General features: G+C 42.5%; 1 long non-coding RNA gene across 1 annotated transcript; it reads left to right on the forward strand.

Annotated features, from left to right (window-relative positions):
- Nucleotides 1-3,965: 3,965 nt before the first annotated feature.
- Nucleotides 3,966-6,844, forward strand: LOC309540793. The gene is made up of 2 exons (XR_014223501.1): nucleotides 3,966-4,027; nucleotides 6,686-6,844. It is a non-coding gene; the product is annotated as an uncharacterized lncRNA (long non-coding RNA).
- The last annotated feature ends 1,186 nt before the right edge of the window (nucleotides 6,845-8,030 follow it).

Here is an 8,030-nt window from a genome sequence, read left to right on the forward strand (position 1 = left end):
CTGTGTAGGGATTGCAGGGGGGTGCAGCATCCGGAGGTGCCACTATAGTTTGGCTACTGGATGGAGTCTGTAATATGTCTGTGGAGAGGGTCTGGGTTTGGGTCTGGTGTGGTTGATTGGTGACGGCGTTCTGTGTGCCTCTGGTTCTGGTGTCGGTTTTTGTGGGGAGGGCTAATTTCCAGATGTCTGGCAGGCGGGACGTGTCGTCACGCTTGTTCATGTTGTGAGGGTGTTTCTCTATCTCGATGGCTTCCATGATTATTCTCTTGTGGTGATGTTCCATGTTAAAGAGCAATTTGGAATCTGCAAAATTAATTTCGTGTCCTGTTTCTTTCATGTGTTGGAAAAGAGAGGAAGTTTTTTCTTCTTTTTTGACGGCATTCTTGTGTTCTGCGATACGTGCATTTATTCGTCTGTTTGTTTGTCCAATGTACGTGGCTGGGCAGACTTTGCAGGGTATTTCATAGACCCCTTGGTTTTCCAGCTGGATTTTGTCTTTTGGGTTTCTGAGGATATTGGCTATTTTTTGGTTGGTGCAGAAGGCTGTTTTGATATTGTGTTTATGGAGGATTTTGCTGATTTTGTCTGTAGTGCCCTTGATATAACAGATAGAAGGAGCACCTATGGGATCACCCCTCTCACCGGTCATCGCAAATTTGTACATGGAACACTTTGAAACCAATGCTTTAGACAAGTCAGAACACAAACCCAAACTTTGGCTCAGATATGTTGACGACACCTTTGTAATTTGGCCACACGGGAAAGAAAAACTAGATAGCTTCCTCACACATCTCAACAGCCTACACCCCAAAATACAATTCACTATGGAAATAGAAGACAACAACCAACTCCCCTTTCTTGACGTCCTAATCTACAAAAAACCTGATGGCTCCCTAGGACACACTATCTACCGGAAAAAAACACACACCAACCGCTACTTACATGCACAATCACACCACCACCCTGCACAAATAAACTCCGTAGCCAAGACTCTCATCTCCAGAACCAAACGCCTGGCTGACAAAGACCACTTGACAATTGAGTTACAGAATCTCTCAAATGTGTTAATCGCCAATGGATACCAGAAAAACAGGGTTACGAAGCTAATCCAAAAAGAAACACCCCCCAAAAACCAAGACACAGAAGAAAACAATGGCATGGCCCTCCTTCCTTATATCAAGGGCACTACAGACAAAATCAGCAAAATCCTCCATAAACACAATATCAAAACAGCCTTCTGCACCAACCAAAAAATAGCCAATATCCTCAGAAACCCAAAAGACAAAATCCAGCTGGAAAACCAAGGGGTCTATGAAATACCCTGCAAAGTCTGCCCAGCCACGTACATTGGACAAACAAACAGACGAATAAATGCACGTATCGCAGAACACAAGAATGCCGTCAAAAAAGAAGAAAAAACTTCCTCTCTTTTCCAACACATGAAAGAAACAGGACACGAAATTAATTTTGCAGATTCCAAATTGCTCTTTAACATGGAACATCACCACAAGAGAATAATCATGGAAGCCATCGAGATAGAGAAACACCCTCACAACATGAACAAGCGTGACGACACGTCCCGCCTGCCAGACATCTGGAAATTAGCCCTCCCCACAAAAACCGACACCAGAACCAGAGGCACACAGAACGCCGTCACCAATCAACCACACCAGACCCAAACCCAGACCCTCTCCACAGACATATTACAGACTCCATCCAGTAGCCAAACTATAGTGGCACCTCCGGATGCTGCACCCCCCTGCAATCCCTACACAGATCTGGCTGGCACAAGGCACAAAATCACAGCTCGCCCCTATACACGAAGCCAAGCCAGAGCACAACTAAATGCAGCACAGCCATCTTCTCAGAAAAACTCTTCACAAGCTCAAGAGGTCAAGACACGAAAGCTTTAGCAACTAATCTACACTTAATGACCCACCCAGTGGTATTCAGAATATCACTCATGAAATCACCCAAGATATCCCTCAAGTAATTAAGGAACAAAAGAAGAAAAGGCACACTAATCTAGGAACTTCCTCCCTGCCCAGAACGTTGGAGGCTATACACCACACCCCTCAACAGTATTTATAGGAACTCAAACACCAGATTCTGCTCTGTTCCAGTAACAAGAAGCCGAAAGCACCAGCCTGAAGATGACGAGTGAGACCTCGTCGAAACGTCGCCCAGACACCCCGACTCTTACACGGGAAGACACCCGAAGACACCAAAACCTGCACATATATATATATATATATATATATATATATATATATATATATAGACACACACATACATACATAGACTAAGAGAACAATCTTTCTTATGGACTGGCAACTGACTCAAAGTTGGGAATCATCAAGCATTTTTCACCATGTGATTCCCAGATGCATCTGTACTGGAGCTGTCTGGTGCTATTTGATGTGCAGCCTGGTCCTGTACATGTTGACTTGGACATTAGTCCCACCAAGTTCAATGGTATTTTGCTCCCAAGTAAGTGCAAATGCAATTGCTGATTGATAAATGATCTATAGCCTAAATTAAGAATGGCTTAGCCAAGTGTGCATGTGGCACCCAATTATTCAGGATCATTAAATCCCATGTAGACTAGTTAGAAAGGATAATTCAAACACTAGGTAATTAATTGGGCAGGCAGACAAGATTCAATGTCAGTGCTAATGAAGAAAGTGGGAAACTTTTACATATGCATCAGCTCTAAAGCATTAAGGAAATAAACGATTAGAATAGAAAATAAGTCACTGAAACAACTGCTCATTGTACTTTGGCAATGAAAAAAGAAAATCATTCAATATTCAGCATTGTTTGGAATGGAAGGAAAATACATAACATTGTTATTTAAATCAACTGGAACAATGGAACAGTGTGTGCAGTTCTGAATGCACTATCAAAAATGAAATAAAGAAACTGTGGAGCTGGAAAGAATATCCAAAGAAGAGCAACTAGGAGAGTGCAGTATCTTCCTTGTGATATTATAGGAACCCAGAAAGTTGTCTTATACTGGCATACCCATCAACTGTCCCACTTTGAGTGGAACATCCTGGAATTACAGAAGCCATCCTGGCTTCTGATTGGTTCTTGGGATATCCTGCTTTGGCTCCTGCAAGAAGACGATGCTAAAAGATGCTTGGGGGGCCAAGCTCTTGTGTAAGTTACATGTCCTGTGTGGGAGAGCAGCCCAAAAGCCATGCATCTTGATTTTCTTCTGTGGAATATTGAAGGGTATGGAGACTGCTGCTCCACTTGGCTCAGAAATTGTCTGACTGACTGTGGCTCTCCAGGGTTTCAAGTGGGGGGCATTCCCAGTCCTACCTTGAGATGCCCTGCCAAAAGCAGATGCTCTACCACTGAGCTATGGCACTTCCCCATAAGGGTTCAGAAGTTGGAGTCTTTCATTTAAACAAACAAAACAAAATAAAAAACCCTGCTGATACGATGTAAAGCAACTAGATGCAATTGCAGTATTTTTTTTTTCTTCCTTCTTTTTCTTCTACTTGCTGTTGAGGGATGCAGGTGGTGCAGTGGTCTAAACCACTGAGCCTCTTGTGCTTGTCAATCAGAAGATCAGCGGCTTGAATCCCCGCAATGGGGTTAGCTCCCATTGCTCTGTCCAAGCTTCTACCAACCTAGCAGTTCAAAAGCATACCAGTGCAAGTAGATAAATAGGTATCACAGCAGCAGTAAGATAAATGGCGTTTCCATGTGCTCTGGTTTCTGTCACTGTGTTTTGTTGTGCCAGAAGCAATTTAGTCATGCTGGCCACATGACCCAGAAAGCTGTCTGTGGACAAATGCTGGCTTCATTGGCCTGACAGCGAGTTGAGCGCCACAACCCCATAGTTGCCTTTGACTGGACTTAACAGTCCAGAGGTCCTTTACCTTTACCTTTTTTTTACTTTCTGTAGCTTCATCCTTTCCAGAACAAGCCCCAACATCTGTCATCTTTATGAAGCTGAAGGCACACTTCTGCCTCTAACAGAAGCATCCAGCACAGCATCCAAAGTTCAGTGAAGGTAATCAGGCAATAATGTTTGTGTGTTTAGCGCTCAATCTGGACGTGTTAATATATCCTTCTGCTTAGAGACAGATCCACTTACAGATTTGGCTGCCTTCCCGGAATGGAAAGGCAGGTAATACTTCAGAGCTAATCTCATTGTTCAAAAATAGATACAGCGTAAAAGTATCCTTAACAGAAAATTTAAATAAACTAAATGAAAGGAGGCTGACATGCATAAACATATTAACAATGACCCTTGGCAAAGGGAAAAGAACTACCATTTTAAGATGCATATTACAAACTTGGTTTTTGGACCGTTTTTATTTTTTTGCTGGTTGACAAGCTAGAGCTGTCTCAGTGACCTAGAAATCAAATTCATCTTCTTTTGAGGATGCAATCATATGCGCAGTGTTGCTTAGCCACTCATGTCACAGAAAACAGACCATTATTCCCATAGCTATTCACAGGGTTTCTTAGTCTGCCCATGATTTAATGCTTATACTGTTCTTTGTTAGGAAAAAACAAAACAGAATAGGATTATGCTCTTTATGTGAGTTCAAATGAGACACACAAAACATACCTAAAGAATGCATTTCATGATTCATGACCTATTTTTTTGCACAGCCTGCAGAGGACTTTTCATCAAACCTCAGACCTCAATCAGTTAGAAAAAAACCTCCAGTGGGAGTTTGTGTGTACAGCAACTGAACTACAGACTTTTGTTAAAGTGCCTAAAACTTTCGAGGATGAAATACCTGAAACTTCTACATTCACTGTCAGAAAAGAAAAAGATTTCATGTGATGAAAGGCATAGAACCAGTAGAACCATTTTATGCAATCTGGTGGGTCTTTATATCTTACAACAACCTGTGCGACTCCTTACCTATAACTAAGAACAAAATGTGGCTCTCCAAAATTATGTGTTAATTACATATGTAGATGTAGAATAGTATTTACTATTATTGTATAATCATCTCTTTGAGTATGATATTGTAGTAATGAAAGATTTCATTTTTCAAAAATGAAGTTTTGCCCACCCATCATTGCTGTCATATATCTTATCTGTGGGTCCACCTGAGTCAGGAGTGGGAAACCGCAGAGCTGGGACCCTGGATGTGGCCCTCCAGGTCAGTTTATCTGGCCCTCATAACTCTCCCCGGGCCACACCCCTCACTGCATCTTACCCTGAAAGTTCTTGACTGAATGAAACATGATAATGCTTCTTGCTTGCCTGGTTAAAGGCTAGAGAGAGCATAGAGTGGGGTGGGTTTATGTAAAAACTACTCTACTATCCAAAGGTAACATTTATATTCATTGCTCTACCTACTTTTGCCTCTGACATGTGACCCTCGGAGTATTCCTCAGAAGGGAATGCACTCCTCAGGATTGAAAAGGTTCACCTGACATTTCAAGAAGAAGGATGTTCTTTACAAACTTGTTCGCTTTAGCTTGGGACAACAAGACAGTTCCTCCTCATCTAGCTGTCACAGTCCAACGTGTTTTACTTTACTACCTGATTCCATTTACAGTATCACCTTTCTATTAGGGCTGGTCCATCCTTGCAGATCCGATTCAGATCTGAAACAGATCAGGGTGTTTTGGAATCAGTTTAGAACAAAGGAGAGACAGAAGCAGCTGGAGCTGAAACACCTGAACAACAAAGCTGTGTTGTTTAACAACACTGAACCTGTGTTTTGAAAGCTGTCCCCCCCCACACACACACTTAATTGTGCTTAATTTTTATAACAACTTTCAACCAACTCTGGAGCCTTTTCCTTATAAGTCAGATGCCAAGAGGGGCACAAGAGTGATTGATAGCAAGCCAGCACCGAAATTGGCCAGTTTATCCGGAAATGGAATAATGCCCAGCATTGCCTGCAGACTCACAGTTTCTGGGTTAAATACCATTATTCAAAAAAGCTTCACATACTGTTTTAGATGGCTATTAGATATGCATGTATTCATGCATGTAACACTTGCAGGGGTCTTGCGAACAGCATTGCTGCAGACCATGTGAAGGACCTGCAAATTGTTAAAAAACAAACAAACAGCACACATAGGTGGTAGGGCTTTAACTTGGTGTTTAGCACCAAAGCCCCCAGACCTATTTAACTGAAATGTGGTTACTATTCTTTGGGACCTCCCTGAAATTTTCATTCAGTTTTGTTTAAATCTGCAAACACTATAGGTGCCTTGTGATCTCCCCCATTTAAATCAACCGTTGTCGTCCCCCACCAAGCAACAATGGAAAGTAGCTTTCTGAAGACCAAAGGGGAGCAGATGCTGGTGGTGTGGAGAAGGAGAAGGTTTCAGGTAACAGAGTTCCAGGTAAACAATTTAATCTCCCTTTGTGCTGGGCTGGGTGGGGTGGGAGGGGTTGGGTTGGCCTCCCACCAGCATCACTTAGTTGGTGCAGAACTCTCCCTTCCACCCACCAAATGCAGAAATGAAAGCCCCCAAACAGAGCTTTCCAGGATCAGGGTTGACTGAGCTGGTCCAGGATCTAGCCCCCCAGTCCCACTTTCCGTCCTAGATAGCATGCACAGGAATGCTTCAGGTGTTGCTGGTAGTTCTGCTACTCCTTTTCCAGTGCCTTTTGGGCTGTCTGTGGGAGAACGTGGATTGCTCCCTAAGTGAGTAATGGATTGCAGCTGCCTAGATCTTCTTTCTTTAGACAGAAAGCTACAACTCTCAGGAAAACACAAGCCTGGAAACCAAAGGAAGAATAACTGCATTACAAGAAAGAAACAAAAGTACTGAAGAACAGCAGCAGATAAACACAGTCGGCCTGTCAGTGGGAGAGACTGCAGATGAAAGGAATTTGTTGAAAGATGGGAGAAATGTCTGTTTCCATCATTTCCTACCACTTCCCACCCCTTCCCCTGTGTACCTCATTTCACTTTGATTGTAAGCCTGAGGGTAGGACCTGGGCATCTTTGTTCTCTTTTGTTCCCCACCACCACACATCACCTGGCATTGGCATGCAAGAAAGTAAGATCAATATTAACATAACACCTGTGATCCAGAGAGGATCGTCCATACATATGAAGGAAGTGGTTTGCATGTCTATAGCCTTCAAGTGACAGGCTCTCAAGCCTTTGGGGGGGGGTGCTCCAGAAGGCCCATGAACTTTAGAGGCCTCTGGGGAACAGCCTGGAAATGCTTTCATCAGAATAAGGAAACTGAAAAAGCTCCTTTCTACATGTGGAATGCCACACACAGGGAGTCATGAGGACCATGTTTTCTTATTAATCATCTTCAACCTAGTATTCCATGAGTTAAACTTTTTCCCCCTTTTTCCCTTTTAATTGTTTATCTATTTTAAAAACTGTGTTTTGAATGTTCATCCACATTAAGCAAGTGGAAAGAGAATATCCTCCAACACAGAGAAGGCACCATGTCGTGTGCCCATCAGTCTTACCTCAGGTAAAGCAGTAAGAAACTATTTCCAGGAGAAGATCCCACAGACCTACACCATCCCGCTTTTCCCTCCTCATCTTTGTCTGTCTGTCTTACATTCTGGTTGTAAGAATGATCTCTTTTCATTCTGTAGGTACAAGGATTAGTTGTGGGAGGGCCGAATAGGGCTCTTGTAACTTCTGCCATGTAGAGAAGCAGAATATGGATATGATGAGCCTTCAGGATATAATAACAGCACCTTGGCTTTAAAGTGGTTTCAGATAAAGGGTGCTGCTCACTAGCTTGTGCTCTTGTTTGGTTCAGTCTCAGTGCTAGTCAAAGGGCAATTGCAAATGTCATAGCTACATGCTTGATCACGACAATGTTCATCTGTTCAAATGTCATTGACTTGGCATTATTTCTACCTCATTTTTTGTTTTGTTTCAAAAGGTGACAAGTCTTAACTTTTAGGGGTTTTTTTGCCTGTTTCTTAAAGTAGCATTATAGAAATATTTTCTTAAACAGAGACAAGATTGCACTTACCAGGCAGGAAAAGTTGTAAAAGGCAAAAGAATAGGTAGAATGAAAAACTCATAACTTTAGTGAAGAGCCAACACATC

This window comes from Podarcis vaucheri (assembly GCF_965113315.1).
Source record: "Podarcis vaucheri genome assembly, chromosome: 9".
Taxonomy (NCBI): Eukaryota; Metazoa; Chordata; class Lepidosauria; order Squamata; family Lacertidae; genus Podarcis; species Podarcis vaucheri.